The sequence below is a fragment of the Oreochromis aureus genome, linkage group 10, assembly GCF_013358895.1.
Source record: "Oreochromis aureus strain Israel breed Guangdong linkage group 10, ZZ_aureus, whole genome shotgun sequence".
In the NCBI taxonomy this organism is placed as follows: domain Eukaryota; kingdom Metazoa; phylum Chordata; class Actinopteri; order Cichliformes; family Cichlidae; genus Oreochromis; species Oreochromis aureus.
This window is the reverse complement of record NC_052951.1, coordinates 26016268-26034856: the sequence shown is the minus strand read 5'-3', so window position 1 is coordinate 26034856 and position 18589 is coordinate 26016268. Positions and strand designations below refer to the sequence as shown.

The 18589-nt window shown below is 43.0% G+C and overlaps 19 non-coding genes across 19 annotated transcripts; all 19 read right to left on the bottom strand.

The window, feature by feature from the left end:
- Positions 1–581: 581 nt before the first annotated feature.
- trnay-gua lies at positions 582–670 on the bottom strand. The gene is given in 2 exon segments: positions 582–617; positions 634–670. It is a non-coding gene; the product is annotated as a tRNA-Tyr (tRNA).
- Positions 671–1457: 787 nt separating this feature from the next.
- Positions 1458–1546, bottom strand: trnay-gua. Its single transcript is given in 2 exon segments — positions 1458–1493; positions 1510–1546. It is a non-coding gene; the product is annotated as a tRNA-Tyr (tRNA).
- A 787-nt stretch (positions 1547–2333) lies between these two features.
- Positions 2334–2422, bottom strand: trnay-gua. The gene is given in 2 exon segments: positions 2334–2369; positions 2386–2422. It is a non-coding gene; the product is annotated as a tRNA-Tyr (tRNA).
- Positions 2423–3206: 784 nt separating this feature from the next.
- Positions 3207–3295, bottom strand: trnay-gua. The gene is given in 2 exon segments: positions 3207–3242; positions 3259–3295. It is a non-coding gene; the product is annotated as a tRNA-Tyr (tRNA).
- A 787-nt stretch (positions 3296–4082) lies between these two features.
- Positions 4083–4171, bottom strand: trnay-gua. Its single transcript is given in 2 exon segments — positions 4083–4118; positions 4135–4171. It is a non-coding gene; the product is annotated as a tRNA-Tyr (tRNA).
- Positions 4172–4963: 792 nt separating this feature from the next.
- trnay-gua lies at positions 4964–5052 on the bottom strand. The gene is given in 2 exon segments: positions 4964–4999; positions 5016–5052. It is a non-coding gene; the product is annotated as a tRNA-Tyr (tRNA).
- A 787-nt stretch (positions 5053–5839) lies between these two features.
- trnay-gua lies at positions 5840–5928 on the bottom strand. The gene is given in 2 exon segments: positions 5840–5875; positions 5892–5928. It is a non-coding gene; the product is annotated as a tRNA-Tyr (tRNA).
- A 785-nt stretch (positions 5929–6713) lies between these two features.
- On the bottom strand, positions 6714–6802 carry trnay-gua. Its single transcript is given in 2 exon segments — positions 6714–6749; positions 6766–6802. It is a non-coding gene; the product is annotated as a tRNA-Tyr (tRNA).
- Positions 6803–7587: 785 nt separating this feature from the next.
- On the bottom strand, positions 7588–7676 carry trnay-gua. Its single transcript is given in 2 exon segments — positions 7588–7623; positions 7640–7676. It is a non-coding gene; the product is annotated as a tRNA-Tyr (tRNA).
- Positions 7677–9336: 1660 nt separating this feature from the next.
- Positions 9337–9425, bottom strand: trnay-gua. Its single transcript is given in 2 exon segments — positions 9337–9372; positions 9389–9425. It is a non-coding gene; the product is annotated as a tRNA-Tyr (tRNA).
- A 788-nt stretch (positions 9426–10213) lies between these two features.
- Positions 10214–10302, bottom strand: trnay-gua. Its single transcript is given in 2 exon segments — positions 10214–10249; positions 10266–10302. It is a non-coding gene; the product is annotated as a tRNA-Tyr (tRNA).
- A 784-nt stretch (positions 10303–11086) lies between these two features.
- Positions 11087–11175, bottom strand: trnay-gua. Its single transcript is given in 2 exon segments — positions 11087–11122; positions 11139–11175. It is a non-coding gene; the product is annotated as a tRNA-Tyr (tRNA).
- Positions 11176–11959: 784 nt separating this feature from the next.
- On the bottom strand, positions 11960–12048 carry trnay-gua. The gene is given in 2 exon segments: positions 11960–11995; positions 12012–12048. It is a non-coding gene; the product is annotated as a tRNA-Tyr (tRNA).
- A 784-nt stretch (positions 12049–12832) lies between these two features.
- trnay-gua lies at positions 12833–12921 on the bottom strand. The gene is given in 2 exon segments: positions 12833–12868; positions 12885–12921. It is a non-coding gene; the product is annotated as a tRNA-Tyr (tRNA).
- Positions 12922–14578: 1657 nt separating this feature from the next.
- trnay-gua lies at positions 14579–14667 on the bottom strand. The gene is given in 2 exon segments: positions 14579–14614; positions 14631–14667. It is a non-coding gene; the product is annotated as a tRNA-Tyr (tRNA).
- A 783-nt stretch (positions 14668–15450) lies between these two features.
- On the bottom strand, positions 15451–15539 carry trnay-gua. The gene is given in 2 exon segments: positions 15451–15486; positions 15503–15539. It is a non-coding gene; the product is annotated as a tRNA-Tyr (tRNA).
- A 785-nt stretch (positions 15540–16324) lies between these two features.
- On the bottom strand, positions 16325–16413 carry trnay-gua. The gene is given in 2 exon segments: positions 16325–16360; positions 16377–16413. It is a non-coding gene; the product is annotated as a tRNA-Tyr (tRNA).
- A 786-nt stretch (positions 16414–17199) lies between these two features.
- trnay-gua lies at positions 17200–17288 on the bottom strand. Its single transcript is given in 2 exon segments — positions 17200–17235; positions 17252–17288. It is a non-coding gene; the product is annotated as a tRNA-Tyr (tRNA).
- A 780-nt stretch (positions 17289–18068) lies between these two features.
- trnay-gua lies at positions 18069–18157 on the bottom strand. Its single transcript is given in 2 exon segments — positions 18069–18104; positions 18121–18157. It is a non-coding gene; the product is annotated as a tRNA-Tyr (tRNA).
- Positions 18158–18589: the final 432 nt, after the last annotated feature.

Here is an 18589-nt window from a genome sequence, read left to right as displayed (position 1 = left end):
TGCGTTCAGACCCAGGGGAGTACAGGGAGCAATTTTGAGAAATTGATACTAGAGCATAGGACTGTGCTTTTTTTGAATGTCACTTACCTTAATGTTGGTAGATCCAACCCTGTTGGACCATGGGATTGCACCAAACTTTTTCTCTGAAAATTGTCCTAACCTGTCTGGAACATGTCTTATGTTCGCTGTGTGTTACACTGTAAGCGCACCTATAGCTACTGACTTTGAAGCCTTCACTTTATCAAGTCAAAGGGAGTCCAGGAAGCTGTTTTGATATTTCCCATACACCTACAGTGTCCCTCAAATGTATACATGAGGGTAGGAGGGGAGGGGGTTAATGTCAGTGACCTTTAATGTAGATCAGTCTTTTGGACCTAAGGACTTGGCCCTACTTTCTGACTGAAAACTAGAGTAAAGTGGGAGGAAAGATGTCTTCTTCCAACACACAGAGAAGTCTTTGCTTTTCCAACTGATCACTCAAAGGAGTATAGCGATACTATGAAATGGTAGTAAACGCCATTGCGATTAAGTTTTGTTTTTAGCTGGGTTCAATCAGTACAGACAGAAGGTATTGTAAAATCTCCTCCGAGCCGGAGTTGAACCAGCGACCTAAGGATTCCTGTTCCCATACACCTACAGTCCTCCGCTCTACCAACTGAGCTATCGAAGGGATCACACGCACCGTGTCTGGTTTGTTGGACCATCGGATACATGGTACCTAACAGAGTCTGTGTTTTGCAAGAATTCCATGTTTCAAGGACTTGAACATAACAAAACTAACTGTACCTCTCTGATTCTACATGTTCCTTCATGCCTGAGGCACCGAACATATTTCACATCAACATGAGTATCCTTCCTTTTTCCAACTCTTGGGCTGCGTTCAGACCCAGGGGAGTACAGGGAGCAATTTTGAGAAATTGATACTAGAGCATAGGACTGTGCTTTTTTTGAATGTCACTTACCTTAATGTTGGTAGATCCAACCCTGTTGGACCATGGGATTGCACCAAACTTTTTCTCTGAAAATTGTCCTAACCTGTCTGGAACATGTCTTATGTTCGCTGTGTGTTACACTGTAAGCGCACCTATAGCTACTGACTTTGAAGCCTTCACTTTATCAAGTCAAAGGGAGTACAGGAAGCTGTTTTGATATTTCCCATACACCTACAGTGTCCCTCAAATGTATACATGAGGGTAGGAGGGGGAGGGGTTAATGTCAGTGACCTTTAATGTAGATCAGTCTTTTTGGACCTAAGGACTTGGCCCTACTTTCTGACTGAAAACTAGAGTAAAGTGGGAGGAAACATGTCTTCTTCCAACACACAGAGAAGTCTTTGCTTTTCCAACTGATCACTCAAAGGAGTATAGCGATACTATGAAATGGTAGTAAACGCCATTGCGATTAAGTTTTGTTTTTAGCTGGGTTCAATCAGTACAGACAGAAGGTATTGTAAAATCTCCTCCGAGCCGGAGTTGAACCAGCGACCTAAGGATTCCTGTTCCCATACACCTACAGTCCTCCGCTCTACCAACTGAGCTATCGAAGGGATCACACGCACCGTGTCTGGTTTGTTGGACCATCGGATACATGGTACCTAACAGAGTCTGTGTTTTGCAAGAATTCCATGTTTCAAGGACTTGAACATAACAAAACTAACTGTACCTCTCTGATTCTACATGTTCCTTCATGCCTGAGGCACCGAACATATTTCACATCAACATGAGTATCCTTCCTTTTCCAACTCTTGGGCTGCGTTCAGACCCAGGGGAGTACAGGGAGCAATTTTGAGAAATTGATACTAGAGCATAGGACTGTGCTTTTTTTTGAATGTCACTTACCTTAATGTTGGTAGATCCAACCCTGTTGGACCATGGGATTGCACCAAACTTTTTCTCTGAAAATTGTCCTAACCTGTCTGGAACATGTCTTATGTTCGCTGTGTGTTACACTGTAAGCGCACCTATAGCTACTGACTTTGAAGCCTTCACTTTATCAAGTCAAAGGAGTACAGGAAGCTGTTTTGATATTTCCCATACACCTACAGTGTCCCTCAAATGTATACATGAGGGTAGGAGGGGGAGGGGGTTAATGTCAGTGACCTTTAATGTAGATCAGTCTTTTTGGACCTAAGGACTTGGCCCTACTTTCTGACTGAAAACTAGAGTAAAGTGGGAGGAAAGATGTCTTCTTCCAACACACAGAGAAGTCTTTGCTTTTCCAACTGATCACTCAAAGGAGTATAGCGATACTATGAAATGGTAGTAAACGCCATTGCGATTAAGTTTTGTTTTTAGCTGGGTTCAATCAGTACAGACAGAAGGTATTGTAAAATCTCCTCCGAGCCGGAGTTGAACCAGCGACCTAAGGATTCCTGTTCCCATACACCTACAGTCCTCCGCTCTACCAACTGAGCTATCGAAGGGATCACACGCACTGTGTCTGGTTTGTTGGACCATCGGATACATGGTACCTAACAGAGTCTGTGTTTTGCAAGAATTCCATGTTTCAAGGACTTGAACATAACAAAACTAACTGTACCTCTCTGATTCTACATGTTCCTTCATGCCTGAGGCACCGAACATATTTCACATCAACATGAGTATCCTTCCTTTTTCCAACTCTTGGGCTGCGTTCAGACCCAGGGGAGTACAGGGAGCAATTTTGAGAAATTGATACTAGAGCATAGGACTGTGCTTTTTTTGAATGTCACTTACCTTAATGTTGGTAGATCCAACCCTGTTGGACCATGGGATTGCACCAAACTTTTTCTCTGAAAATTGTCCTAACCTGTCTGGAACATGTCTTATGTTCGCTGTGTGTTACACTGTAAGCGCACCTATAGCTACTGACTTTGAAGCCTTCACTTTATCAAGTCAAAGGAGTACAGGAAGCTGTTTTGATATTTCCCATACACCTACAGTGTCCCTCAAATGTATACATGAGGGTAGGAGGGGAGGGGTTAATGTCAGTGACCTTTAATGTAGATCAGTCTTTTGGACCTAAGGACTTGGCCCTACTTTCTGACTGAAAACTAGAGTAAAGTGGGAGGAAACATGTCTTCTTCCAACACACAGAGAAGTCTTTGCTTTTCCAACTGATCACTCAAAGGAGTATAGCGATACTATGAAATGGTAGTACACGCCATTGCGATTAAGTTTTGTTTTTAGCTGGGTTCAATCAGTACAGACAGAAGGTATTGTAAAATCTCCTCCGAGCCGGAGTTGAACCAGCGACCTAAGGATTCCTGTTCCCATACACCTACAGTCCTCCGCTCTACCAACTGAGCTATCGAAGGGATCACACGCACCGTGTCTGGTTTGTTGGACCATCGGATACATGGTACCTAACAGAGTCTGTGTTTTGCAAGAATTCCATGTTTCAAGGACTTGAACATAACAAAACTAACTGTACCTCTCTGATTCTACATGTTCCTTCATGCCTGAGGCACCGAACATATTTCACATCAACATGAGTATCCTTCCTTTTTCCAACTCTTGGGCTGCGTTCAGACCCAGGGGAGTACAGGGAGCAATTTTGAGAAATTGATACTAGAGCATAGGACTGTGCTTTTTTGAATGTCACTTACCTTAATGTTGGTAGATCCAACCCTGTTGGACCATGGGATTGCACCAAACTTTTTCTCTGAAAATTGTCCTAACCTGTCTGGAACATGTCTTATGTTCGCTGTGTGTTACACTGTAAGCGCACCTATAGCTACTGACTTTGAAGCCTTCACTTTATCAAGTCAAAGGGAGTACAGGAAGCTGTTTTGATATTTCCCATACACTACAGTATCCCTCAAATGTATACATGAGGGTAGGAGGGTTTTTTTTTAATGTCAGTGACCTTTAATGTAGATCAGTCTTTTTGGACCTAAGGACTTGGCCCTACTTTCTGACTGAAAACTAGAGTAAAGTGGGAGGAAACATGTCTTCTTCCAACACACAGAGAAGTCTTTGCTTTTCCAACTGATCACTCAAAGGAGTATAGCGATATACTATGAAATGGTAGTACACGCCATTGCGATTAAGTTTTGTTTTTAGCTGGGTTCAATCAGTACAGACAGAAGGTATTGTAAAATCTCCTCCGAGCCGGAGTTGAACCAGCGACCTAAGGATTCCTGTTCCCATACACCTACAGTTCTCCGCTCTACCAACTGAGCTATCGAAGGGATCACACGCACCGTGTCTGGTTTGTTGGACCATCGGATACATGGTACCTAACAGAGTCTGTGTTTTGCAAGAATTCCATGTTTCAAGGACTTGAACATAACAAAACTAACTGTACCTCTCTGATTCTACATGTTCCTTCATGCCTGAGGCACCGAACATATTTCACATCAACATGAGTATCCTTCCTTTTTCCAACTCTTGGGCTGCGTTCAGACCCAGGGGAGTACAGGGAGCAATTTTGAGAAATTGATACTAGAGCATAGGACTGTGCTTTTTTTTTTTTGAATGTCACTTACCTTAATGTTGGTAGATCCAACCCTGTTGGACCATGGGATTGCACCAAACTTTTTCTCTGAAAATTGTCCTAACCTGTCTGGAACATGTCTTATGTTCGCTGTGTGTTACACTGTAAGCGCACCTATAGCTACTGACTTTGAAGCCTTCACTTTATCAAGTCAAAGGGAGTACAGGAAGCTGTTTTGATATTTCCCATACACCTACAGTGTCCCTCAAATGTATACATGAGGGTAGGAGGGGGAGGGGTTAATGTCAGTGACCTTTAATGTAGATCAGTCTTTTTGGACCTAAGGACTTGGCCCTACTTTCTGACTGAAAACTAGAGTAAAGTGGGAGGAAACATGTCTTCTTCCAACACACAGAGAAGTCTTTGCTTTTCCAACTGATCACTCAAAGGAGTATAGCGATACTATGAAATGGTAGTAAACGCCATTGCGATTAAGTTTTGTTTTTAGCTGGGTTCAATCAGTACAGACAGAAGGTATTGTAAAATCTCCTCCGAGCCGGAGTTGAACCAGCGACCTAAGGATTCCTGTTCCCATACACCTACAGTCCTCCGCTCTACCAACTGAGCTATCGAAGGGATCACACGCACCGTGTCTGGTTTGTTGGACCATCGGATACATGGTACCTAACAGAGTCTGTGTTTTGCAAGAATTCCATGTTTCAAGGACTTGAACATAACAAAACTAACTGTACCTCTCTGATTCTACATGTTCCTTCATGCCTGAGGCACCGAACATATTTCACATCAACATGAGTATCCTTCCTTTTTCCAACTCTTGGGCTGCGTTCAGACCCAGGGGAGTACAGGGAGCAATTTTGAGAAATTGATACTAGAGCATAGGACTGTGCTTTTTTTTGAATGTCACTTACCTTAATGTTGGTAGATCCAACCCTGTTGGACCATGGGATTGCACCAAACTTTTTCTCTGAAAATTGTCCTAACCTGTCTGGAACATGTCTTATGTTCGCTGTGTGTTACACTGTAAGCGCACCTATAGCTACTGACTTTGAAGCCTTCACTTTATCAAGTCAAAGGGAGTACAGGAAGCTGTTTTGATATTTCCCATACACCTACAGTGTCCCTCAAATGTATACATGAGGGTAGGAGGGTTTTTTTTAATGTCAGTGACCTTTAATGTAGATCAGTCTTTTTGGACCTAAGGACTTGGCCCTACTTTCTGACTGAAAACTAGAGTAAAGTGGGAGGAAACATGTCTTCTTCCAACACACAGAGAAGTCTTTGCTTTTCCAACTGATCACTCAAAGGAGTATAGCGATACTATGAAATGGTAGTAAACGCCATTGCGATTAAGTTTTGTTTTTAGCTGGGTTCAATCAGTACAGACAGGAGGTATTGTAAAATCTCCTCCGAGCCGGAGTTGAACCAGCGACCTAAGGATTCCTGTTCCCATACACCTACAGTCCTCCGCTCTACCAACTGAGCTATCGAAGGGATCACACGCACCGTGTCTGGTTTGTTGGACCATCGGATACATGGTACCTAACAGAGTCTGTGTTTTGCAAGAATTCCATGTTTCAAGGACTTGAACATAACAAAACTAACTGTACCTCTCTGATTCTACATGTTCCTTCATGCCTGAGGCACCGAACATATTTCACATCAACATGAGTATCCTTCCTTTTTCCAACTCTTGGGCTGCGTTCAGACCCAGGGGAGTACAGGGAGCAATTTTGAGAAATTGATACTAGAGCATAGGACTGTGCTTTTTTTGAATGTCACTTACCTTAATGTTGGTAGATCCAACCCTGTTGGACCATGGGATTGCACCAAACTTTTCTCTGAAAATTGTCCTAACCTGTCTGGAACATGTCTTATGTTCGCTGTGTGTTACACTGTAAGCGCACCTATAGCTACTGACTTTGAAGCCTTCACTTTATCAAGTCAAAGGGAGTACAGGAAGCTGTTTTGATATTTCCCATACACCTACAGTGTCCCTCAAATGTATACATGAGGGTAGGAGGGGAGGGGTTAATGTCAGTGACCTTTAATGTAGATCAGTCTTTTTGGACCTAAGGACTTGGCCCTACTTTCTGACTGAATACTAGAGTAAAGTGGGAGGAAACATGTCTTCTTCCAACACACAGAGAAGTCTTTGCTTTTCCAACTGATCACTCAAAGGAGTATAGCGATACTATGAAATGGTAGTAAACGCCATTGTGATTAAGTTTTGTTTTTAGCTGGGTTCAATCAGTACAGACAGAAGGTATTGTAAAATCTCCTCCGAGCCGGAGTTGAACCAGCGACCTAAGGATTCCTGTTCCCATACACCTACAGTCCTCCGCTCTACCAACTGAGCTATCGAAGGGATCACACGCACCGTGTCTGGTTTGTTGGACCATCGGATACATGGTACCTAACAGAGTCTGTGTTTTGCAAGAATTCCATGTTTCAAGGACTTGAACATAACAAAACTAACTGTACCTCTCTGATTCTACATGTTCCTTCATGCCTGAGGCACCGAACATATTTCACATCAACATGAGTATCCTTCCTTTTTCCAACTCTTGGGCTGCGTTCAGACCCAGGGGAGTACAGGGAGCAATTTTGAGAAATTGATACTAGAGCATAGGACTGTGCTTTTTTTGAATGTCACTTACCTTAATGTTGGTAGATCCAACCCTGTTGGACCATGGGATTGCACCAAACTTTTTCTCTGAAAATTGTCCTAACCTGTCTGGAACATGTCTTATGTTCGCTGTGTGTTACACTGTAAGCGCACCTATAGCTACTGACTTTGAAGCCTTCACTTTATCAAGTCAAAGGGAGTCCAGGAAGCTGTTTTGATATTTCCCATACACCTACAGTGTCCCTCAAATGTATACATGAGGGTAGGAGGGGAGGGGTTAATGTCAGTGACCTTTAATGTAGATCAGTCTTTTGGACCTAAGGACTTGGCCCTACTTTCTGACTGAAAACTAGAGTAAAGTGGGAGGAAAGATGTCTTCTTCCAACACACAGAGAAGTCTTTGCTTTTCCAACTGATCACTCAAAGGAGTATAGCGATACTATGAAATGGTAGTAAACGCCATTGCGATTAAGTTTTGTTTTTAGCTGGGTTCAATCAGTACAGACAGAAGGTATTGTAAAATCTCCTCCGAGCCGGAGTTGAACCAGCGACCTAAGGATTCCTGTTCCCATACACCTACAGTCCTCCGCTCTACCAACTGAGCTATCGAAGGGATCACACGCACCGTGTCTGGTTTGTTGGACCATCGGATACATGGTACCTAACAGAGTCTGTGTTTTGCAAGAATTCCATGTTTCAAGGACTTGAACATAACAAAACTAACTGTACCTCTCTGATTCTACATGTTCCTTCATGCCTGAGGCACCGAACATATTTCACATCAACATGAGTATCCTTCCTTTTTCCAACTCTTGGGCTGCGTTCAGACCCAGGGGAGTACAGGGAGCAATTTTGAGAAATTGATACTAGAGCATAGGACTGTGCTTTTTTTGAATGTCACTTACCTTAATGTTGGTAGATCCAACCCTGTTGGACCATGGGATTGCACCAAACTTTTTCTCTGAAAATTGTCCTAACCTGTCTGGAACATGTCTTATGTTCGCTGTGTGTTACACTGTAAGCGCACCTATAGCTACTGACTTTGAAGCCTTCACTTTATCAAGTCAAAGGGAGTACAGGAAGCTGTTTTGATATTTCCCATACACCTACAGTGTCCCTCAAATGTATACATGAGGGTAGGAGGGGGAGGGGTTAATGTCAGTGACCTTTAATGTAGATCAGTCTTTTTGGACCTAAGGACTTGGCCCTACTTTCTGACTGAAAACTAGAGTAAAGTGGGAGGAAACATGTCTTCTTCCAACACACAGAGAAGTCTTTGCTTTTCCAACTGATCACTCAAAGGAGTATAGCGATACTATGAAATGGTAGTAAACGCCATTGCGATTAAGTTTTGTTTTTAGCTGGGTTCAATCAGTACAGACAGAAGGTATTGTAAAATCTCCTCCGAGCGGAGTTGAACCAGCGACCTAAGGATTCCTGTTCCCATACACCTACAGTCCTCCGCTCTACCAACTGAGCTATCGAAGGATCACACGCACCGTGTCTGGTTTGTTGGACCATCGGATACATGGTACCTAACAGAGTCTGTGTTTTGCAAGAATTCCATGTTTCAAGGACTTGAACATAACAAAACTAACTGTACCTCTCTGATTCTACATGTTCCTTCATGCCTGAGGCACCGAACATATTTCACATCAACATGAGTATCCTTCCTTTTTCCAACTCTTGGGCTGCGTTCAGACCCAGGGGAGTACAGGGAGCAATTTTGAGAAATTGATACTAGAGCATAGGACTGTGCTTTTTTTGAATGTCACTTACCTTAATGTTGGTAGATCCAACCCTGTTGGACCATGGGATTGCACCAAACTTTTTCTCTGAAAATTGTCCTAACCTGTCTGGAACATGTCTTATGTTCGCTGTGTGTTACACTGTAAGCGCACCTATAGCTACTGACTTTGAAGCCTTCACTTTATCAAGTCAAAGGGAGTACAGGAAGCTGTTTTGATATTTCCCATACACCTACAGTGTCCCTCAAATGTATACATGAGGGTAGGAGGGGAGGGGTTAATGTCAGTGACCTTTAATGTAGATCAGTCTTTTTGGACCTAAGGACTTGGCCCTACTTTCTGACTGAAAACTAGAGTAAAGTGGGAGGAAAGATGTCTTCTTCCAACACACAGAGAAGTCTTTGCTTTTCCAACTGATCACTCAAAGGAGTATAGCGATACTATGAAATGGTAGTAAACGCCATTGCGATTAAGTTTTGTTTTTAGCTGGGTTCAATCAGTACAGACAGAAGGTATTGTAAAATCTCCTCCGAGCCGGAGTTGAACCAGCGACCTAAGGATTCCTGTTCCCATACACCTACAGTCCTCCGCTCTACCAACTGAGCTATCGAAGGATCACACGCACTGTGTCTGGTTTGTTGGACCATCGGATACATGGTACCTAACAGAGTCTGTGTTTTGCAAGAATTCCATGTTTCAAGGACTTGAACATAACAAAACTAACTGTACCTCTCTGATTCTACATGTTCCTTCATGCCTGAGGCACCGAACATATTTCACATCAACATGAGTATCCTTCCTTTTTCCAACTCTTGGGCTGCGTTCAGACCCAGGGGAGTACAGGGAGCAATTTTGAGAAATTGATACTAGAGCATAGGACTGTGCTTTTTTTTGAATGTCACTTACCTTAATGTTGGTAGATCCAACCCTGTTGGACCATGGGATTGCACCAAACTTTTTCTCTGAAAATTGTCCTAACCTGTCTGGAACATGTCTTATGTTCGCTGTGTGTTACACTGTAAGCGCACCTATAGCTACTGACTTTGAAGCCTTCACTTTATCAAGTCAAAGGGAGTACAGGAAGCTGTTTTGATATTTCCCATACACCTACAGTGTCCCTCAAATGTATACATGAGGGTAGGAGGGGAGGGGTTAATGTCAGTGACCTTTAATGTAGATCAGTCAGTCTTTGGACCTAAGGACTTGGCCCTACTTTCTGACTGAAAACTAGAGTAAAGTGGGAGGAAACATGTCTTCTTCCAACACACAGAGAAGTCTTTGCTTTTCCAACTGATCACTCAAAGGAGTATAGCGATACTATGAAATGGTAGTACACGCCATTGCGATTAAGTTTTGTTTTTAGCTGGGTTCAATCAGTACAGACAGAAGGTATTGTAAAATCTCCTCCGAGCCGGAGTTGAACCAGCGACCTAAGGATTCCTGTTCCCATACACCTACAGTCCTCCGCTCTACCAACTGAGCTATCGAAGGGATCACACGCACCGTGTCTGGTTTGTTGGACCATCGGATACATGGTACCTAACAGAGTCTGTGTTTTGCAAGAATTCCATGTTTCAAGGACTTGAACATAACAAAACTAACTGTACCTCTCTGATTCTACATGTTCCTTCATGCCTGAGGCACCGAACATATTTCACATCAACATGAGTATCCTTCCTTTTTCCAACTCTTGGGCTGCGTTCAGACCCAGGGGAGTACAGGGAGCAATTTTGAGAAATTGATACTAGAGCATAGGACTGTGCTTTTTTTGAATGTCACTTACCTTAATGTTGGTAGATCCAACCCTGTTGGACCATGGGATTGCACCAAACTTTTTCTGAAAATTGTCCTAACCTGTCTGGAACATGTCTTATGTTCGCTGTGTGTTACACTGTAAGCGCACCTATAGCTACTGACTTTGAAGCCTTCACTTTATCAAGTCAAAGGGAGTACAGGAAGCTGTTTTGATATTTCCCATACACCTACAGTATCCCTCAAATGTATACATGAGGGTAGGAGGGTTTTTTTTAATGTCAGTGACCTTTAATGTAGATCAGTCTTTTTGGACCCAAGGACTTGGCCCTACTTTCTGACTGAAAACTAGAGTAAAGTGGGAGGAAACATGTCTTCTTCCAACACACAGAGAAGTCTTTGCTTTTCCAACTGATCACTCAAAGGAGTATAGCGATACTATGAAATGGTAGTACACGCCATTGCGATTAAGTTTTGTTTTTAGCTGGGTTCAATCAGTACAGACAGAAGGTATTGTAAAATCTCCTCCGAGCCGGAGTTGAACCAGCGACCTAAGGATTCCTGTTCCCATACACCTACAGTTCTCCGCTCTACCAACTGAGCTATCGAAGGATCACACGCACCGTGTCTGGTTTGTTGGACCATCGGATACATGGTACCTAACAGAGTCTGTGTTTTGCAAGAATTCCATGTTTCAAGGACTTGAACATAACAAAACTAACTGTACCTCTCTGATTCTACATGTTCCTTCATGCCTGAGGCACCGAACATATTTCACATCAACATGAGTATCCTTCCTTTTTCCAACTCTTGGGCTGCGTTCAGACCCAGGGGAGTACAGGGAGCAATTTTGAGAAATTGATACTAGAGCATAGGACTGTGCTTTTTTGAATGTCACTTACCTTAATGTTGGTAGATCCAACCCTGTTGGACCATGGGATTGCACCAAACTTTTTCTCTGAAAATTGTCCTAACCTGTCTGGAACATGTCTTATGTTCGCTGTGTGTTACACTGTAAGCGCACCTATAGCTACTGACTTTGAAGCCTTCACTTTATCAAGTCAAAGGGAGTACAGGAAGCTGTTTTGATATTTCCCATACACCTACAGTGTCCCTCAAATGTATACATGAGGGTAGGAGGGGGGGGGGTTAATGTCAGTGACCTTTAATGTAGATCAGTCTTTTTGGACCTAAGGACTTGGCCCTACTTTCTGACTGAATACTAGAGTAAAGTGGGAGGAAACATGTCTTCTTCCAACACACAGAGAAGTCTTTGCTTTTCCAACTGATCACTCAAAGGAGTATAGCGATACTATGAAATGGTAGTAAACGCCATTGTGATTAAGTTTTGTTTTAGCTGGGTTCAATCAGTACAGACAGAAGGTATTGTAAAATCTCCTCCGAGCCGGAGTTGAACCAGCGACCTAAGGATTCCTGTTCCCATATACCTACAGTCCTCCGCTCTACCAACTGAGCTATCGAAGGGATCACACACACCGTGTCTGGTTTGTTGGACCATCGGATACATGGTACCTAACAGAGTCTGTGTTTTGCAAGAATTCCATGTTTCAAGGACTTGAACATAACAAAACTAACTGTACCTCTCTGATTCTACATGTTCCTTCATGCCTGAGGCACCGAACATATTTCACATCAACATGAGTATCCTTCCTTTTTCCAACTCTTGGGCTGCGTTCAGACCCAGGGGAGTACAGGGAGCAATTTTGAGAAATTGATACTAGAGCATAGGACTGTGCTTTTTTGAATGTCACTTACCTTAATGTTGGTAGATCCAACCCTGTTGGACCATGGGATTGCACCAAACTTTTCTCTGAAAATTGTCCTAACCTGTCTGGAACATGTCTTATGTTCGCTGTGTGTTACACTGTAAGCGCACCTATAGCTACTGACTTTGAAGCCTTCACTTTATCAAGTCAAAGGGAGTACAGGAAGCTGTTTTGATATTTCCCATACACCTACAGTGTCCCTCAAATGTATACATGAGGGTAGGAGGGGGGGGGGTTAATGTCAGTGACCTTTAATGTAGATCAGTCTTTTGGACCTAAGGACTTGGCCCTACTTTCTGACTGAAAACTAGAGTAAAGTGGGAGGAAAGATGTCTTCTTCCAACACACAGAGAAGTCTTTGCTTTTCCAACTGATCACTCAAAGGAGTATAGCGATACTATGAAATGGTAGTAAACGCCATTGCGATTAAGTTTTGTTTTTAGCTGGGTTCAATCAGTACAGACAGAAGGTATTGTAAAATCTCCTCCGAGCCGGAGTTGAACCAGCGACCTAAGGATTCCTGTTCCCATACACCTACAGTCCTCCGCTCTACCAACTGAGCTATCGAAGGGATCACACGCACTGTGTCTGGTTTGTTGGACCATCGGATACATGGTACCTAACAGAGTCTGTGTTTTGCAAGAATTCCATGTTTCAAGGACTTGAACATAACAAAACTAACTGTACCTCTCTGATTCTACATGTTCCTTCATGCCTGAGGCACCGAACATATTTCACATCAACATGAGTATCCTTCCTTTTTCCAACTCTTGGGCTGCGTTCAGACCCAGGGGAGTACAGGGAGCAATTTTGAGAAATTGATACTAGAGCATAGGACTGTGCTTTTTTGAATGTCACTTACCTTAATGTTGGTAGATCCAACCCTGTTGGACCATGGGATTGCACCAAACTTTTTTCTCTGAAAATTGTCCTAACCTGTCTGGAACATGTCTTATGTTCGCTGTGTGTTACACTGTAAGCGCACCTATAGCTACTGACTTTGAAGCCTTCACTTTATCAAGTCAAAGGGAGTACAGGAAGCTGTTTTGATATTTCCCATACACCTACAGTGTCCCTCAAATGTATACATGAGGGTAGGAGGGGGGGAGGGGGTTAATGTCAGTGACCTTTAATGTAGATCAGTCTTTTTGGACCTAAGGACTTGGCCCTACTTTCTGACTGAAAACTAGAGTAAAGTGGGAGGAAAGATGTCTTCTTCCAACACACAGAGAAGTCTTTGCTTTTCCAACTGATCACTCAAAGGAGTATAGCGATACTATGAAATGGTAGTAAACGCCATTGCGATTAAGTTTTGTTTTTAGCTGGGTTCAATCAGTACAGACAGAAGGTATTGTAAAATCTCCTCCGAGCGGAGTTGAACCAGCGACCTAAGGATTCCTGTTCCCATACACCTACAGTCCTCCGCTCTACCAACTGAGCTATCGAAGGGATCACACGCACCGTGTCTGGTTTGTTGGACCATCGGATACATGGTACCTAACAGAGTCTGTGTTTTGCAAGAATTCCATGTTTCAAGGACTTGAACATAACAAAACTAACTGTACCTCTCTGATTCTACATGTTCCTTCATGCCTGAGGCACCGAACATATTTCACATCAACATGAGTATCCTTCCTTTTTCCAACTCTTGGGCTGCGTTCAGACCCAGGGGAGTACAGGGAGCAATTTTGAGAAATTGATACTAGAGCATAGGACTGTGCTTTTTTTGAATGTCACTTACCTTAATGTTGGTAGATCCAACCCTGTTGGACCATGGGATTGCACCAAACTTTTTCTCTGAAAATTGTCCTAACCTGTCTGGAACATGTCTTATGTTCGCTGTGTGTTACACTGTAAGCGCACCTATAGCTACTGACTTTGAAGCCTTCACTTTATCAAGTCAAAGGGAGTACAGGAAGCTGTTTTGATATTTCCCATACACCTACAGTGTCCCTCAAATGTATACATGAGGGGGGTTTTTTAATGTCAGTGACCTTTAATGTAGATCAGTCTTTTTGGACCTAAGGACTTGGCCCTACTTTCTGACTGAAAACTAGAGTAAAGTGGGAGGAAACATGTCTTCTTCCAACACACAGAGAAGTCTTTGCTTTTCCAACTGATCACTCAAAGGAGTATAGCAATACTATGAAATGGTAGTAAACGCCATTGCGATTAAGTTTTGTTTTTAGCTGGGTTCAATCAGTACAGACAGAAGGTATTGTAAAATCTCCTCCGAGCCGGAGTTGAACCAGCGACCTAAGGATTCCTGTTCCCATACACCTACAGTCCTCCGCTCTACCAACTGAGCTATCGAAGGGATCACACGCACCGTGTCTGGTTTGTTGGACCATCGGATACATGGTACCTAACAGAGTCTGTGTTTTGCAAGAATTCCATGTTTCAAGGACTTGAACATAACAAAACTAACTGTACCTCTCTGATTCTACATGTTCCTTCATGCCTGAGGCACCGAACATATTTCACATCAACATGAGTATCCTTCCTTTTTCCAACTCTTGGGCTGCGTTCAGACCCAGGGGAGTACAGGGAGCAATTTTGAGAAATTGATACTAGAGCATAGGACTGTGCTTTTTGAATGTCACTTACCTTAATGTTGGTAGATCCAACCCTGTTGGACCATGGGATTGCACCAAACTTTTCTCTGAAAATTGTCCTAACCTGTCTGGAACATGTCTTATGTTCGCTGTGTGTTACACTGTAAGCGCACCTATAGCTACTGACTTTGAAGCCTTCACTTTATCAAGTCAAAGGGAGTACAGGAAGCTGTTTTGATATTTCCCATACACCTACAGTGTCCCTCAAATGTATACATGAGGGTAGGAGGGGAGGGGTTAATGTCAGTGACCTTTAATGTAGATCAGTCTTTTTGGACCTAAGGACTTGGCCCTACTTTCTGACTGAAAACTAGAGTAAAGTGGGAGGAAACATGTCTTCTTCCAACACACAGAGAAGTCTTTGCTTTTCCAACTGATCACTCAAAGGAGTATAGCGATACTATGAAATGGTAGTAAACGCCATTGCGATTAAGTTTTGTTTTTAGCTGGGTTCAATCAGTACAGACAGAAGGTATTGTAAAATCTCCTCCGAGCCGGAGTTGAACCAGCGACCTAAGGATTCCTGTTCCCATACACCTACAGTCCTCCGCTCTACCAACTGAGCTATCGAAGGGATCACACGCACCGTGTCTGGTTTGTTGGACCATCGGATACATGGTACCTAACAGAGTCTGTGTTTTGCAAGAATTCCATGTTTCAAGGACTTGAACATAACAAAACTAACTGTACCTCTCTGATTCTACATGTTCCTTCATGCCTGAGGCACCGAACATATTTCACATCAACATGAGTATCCTTCCTTTTTCCAACTCTTGGGCTGCGTTCAGACCCAGGGGAGTACAGGGAGCAATTTTGAGAAATTGATACTAGAGCATAGGACTGTGCTTTTTTGAATGTCACTTACCTTAATGTTGGTAGATCCAACCCTGTTGGACCATGGGATTGCACCAAACTTTTCTCTGAAAATTGTCCTAACCTGTCTGGAACATGTCTTATGTTCGCTGTGTGTTACACTGTAAGCGCACCTATAGCTACTGACTTTGAAGCCTTCACTTTATCAAGTCAAAGGGAGTACAGGAAGCTGTTTTGATATTTCCCATACACCTACAGTGTCCCTCAAATGTATACATGAGGGTAGGAGGGGAGGGGGTTAATGTCAGTGACCTTTAATGTAGATCAGTCTTTTTGGACCTAAGGACTTGGCCCTACTTTCTGACTGAAAACTAGAGTAAAGTGGGAGGAAAGATGTCTTCTTCCAACACACAGAGAAGTCTTTGCTTTTCCAACTGATCACTCAAAGGAGTATAGCGATACTATGAAATGGTAGTAAACGCCATTGCGATTAAGTTTTGTTTTTAGCTGGGTTCAATCAGTACAGACAGAAGGTATTGTAAAATCTCCTCCGAGCCGGAGTTGAACCAGCGACCTAAGGATTCCTGTTCCCATACACCTACAGTCCTCCGCTCTACCAACTGAGCTATCGAAGGGATCACACGCACCGTGTCTGGTTTGTTGGACCATCGGATACATGGTACCTAACAGAGTCTGTGTTTTGCAAGAATTCCATGTTTCAAGGACTTGAACATAACAAAACTAACTGTACCTCTCTGATTCTACATGTTCCTTCATGCCTGAGGCACCGAACATATTTCACATCAACATGAGTATCCTTCCTTTTTCCAACTCTTGGGCTGCGTTCAGACCCAGGGGAGTACAGGGAGCAATTTTGAGAAATTGATACTAGAGCATAGGACTGTGCTTTTTTTTGAATGTCACTTACCTTAATGTTGGTAGATCCAACCCTGTTGGACCATGGGATTGCACCAAACTTTTCTCTGAAAATTGTCCTAACCTGTCTGGAACATGTCTTATGTTCGCTGTGTGTTACACTGTAAGCGCACCTATAGCTACTGACTTTGAAGCCTTCACTTTATCAAGTCAAAGGGAGTACAGGAAGCTGTTTTGATATTTCCCATACACCTACAGTGTCCCTCAAATGTATACATGAGGGTAGGAGGGTTTTTTTTTAATGTCAGTGACCTTTAATGTAGATCAGTCTTTTGGACCCAAGGACTTGGCCCTACTTTCTGACTGAAAACTAGAGTAAAGTGGGAGGAAACATGTCTTCTTCCAACACACAGAGAAGTCTTTGCTTTTCCAACTGATCACTCAAAGGAGTATAGCAATACTATGAAATGGTAGTAAACGCCATTGCGATTAAGTTTTGTTTTTAGCTGGGTTCAATCAGTACAGACAGAAGGTATTGTAAAATCTCCTCCGAGCCGGAGTTGAACCAGCGACCTAAGGATTCCTGTTCCCATACACCTACAGTCCTCCGCTCTACCAACTGAGCTATCGAAGGGATCACACGCACCGTGTCTGGTTTGTTGGACCATCGGATACATGGTACCTAACAGAGTCTGTGTTTTGCAAGAATTCCATGTTTCAAGGACTTGAACATAACAAAACTAACTGTACCTCTCTGATTCTACATGTTCCTTCATGCCTGAGGCACCGAACATATTTCACATCAACATGAGTATCCTTCCTTTTTCCAACTCTTGGGCTGCGTTCAGACCCAGGGGAGTACAGGGAGCAATTTTGAGAAATTGATACTAGAGCATAGGACTGTGCTTTTTTGAATGTCACTTACCTTAATGTTGGTAGATCCAACCCTGTTGGACCATGGGATTGCACCAAACTTTTTCTCTGAAAATTGTCCTAACCTGTCTGGAACATGTCTTATGTTCGCTGTGTGTTACACTGTAAGCGCACCTATAGCTACTGACTTTGAAGCCTTCACTTTATCAAGTCAAAGGGAGTACAGGAAGCTGTTTTGATATTTCCCATACACCTACAGTGTCCCTCAAATGTATACATGAGGGTAGGGGGGGGTAATGTCAGTGACCTTTAATGTAGATCAGTCTTTTTGGACCTAAGGACTTGGCCCTACTTTCTGACTGAAAACTAGAGTAAAGTGGGAGGAAAGATGTCTTCTTCCAACACACAGAGAAGTCTTTGCTTTTCCAACTGATCACTCAAAGGAGTATAGCGATACTATGAAATGGTAGTAAACGCCATTGCGATTAAGTTTTGTTTTTAGCTGGGTTCAATCAGTACAGACAGAAGGTATTGTAAAATCTCCTCCGAGCCGGAGTTGAACCAGCGACCTAAGGATTCCTGTTCCCATACACCTACAGTCCTCCGCTCTACCAACTGAGCTATCGAAGGGATCACACGCACCGTGTCTGGTTTGTTGGACCATCGGATACATGGTACCTAACAGAGTCTGTGTTTTGCAAGAATTCCATGTTTCAAGGACTTGAACATAACAAAACTAACTGTACCTCTCTGATTCTACATGTTCCTTCATGCCTGAGGCACCGAACATATTTCACATCAACATGAGTATCCTTCCTTTTTCCAACTCTTGGGCTGCGTTCAGACCCAGGGGAGTACAGGGAGCAATTTTGAGAAATTGATACTAGAGCATAGGACTGTGCTTTTTTGAATGTCACTTACCTTAATGTTGGTAGATCCAACCCTGTTGGACCATGGGATTGCACCAAACTTTTTCTCTGAAAATTGTCCTAACCTGTCTGGAACATGTCTTATGTTCGCTGTGTGTTACACTGTAAGCGCACCTATAGCTACTGACTTTGA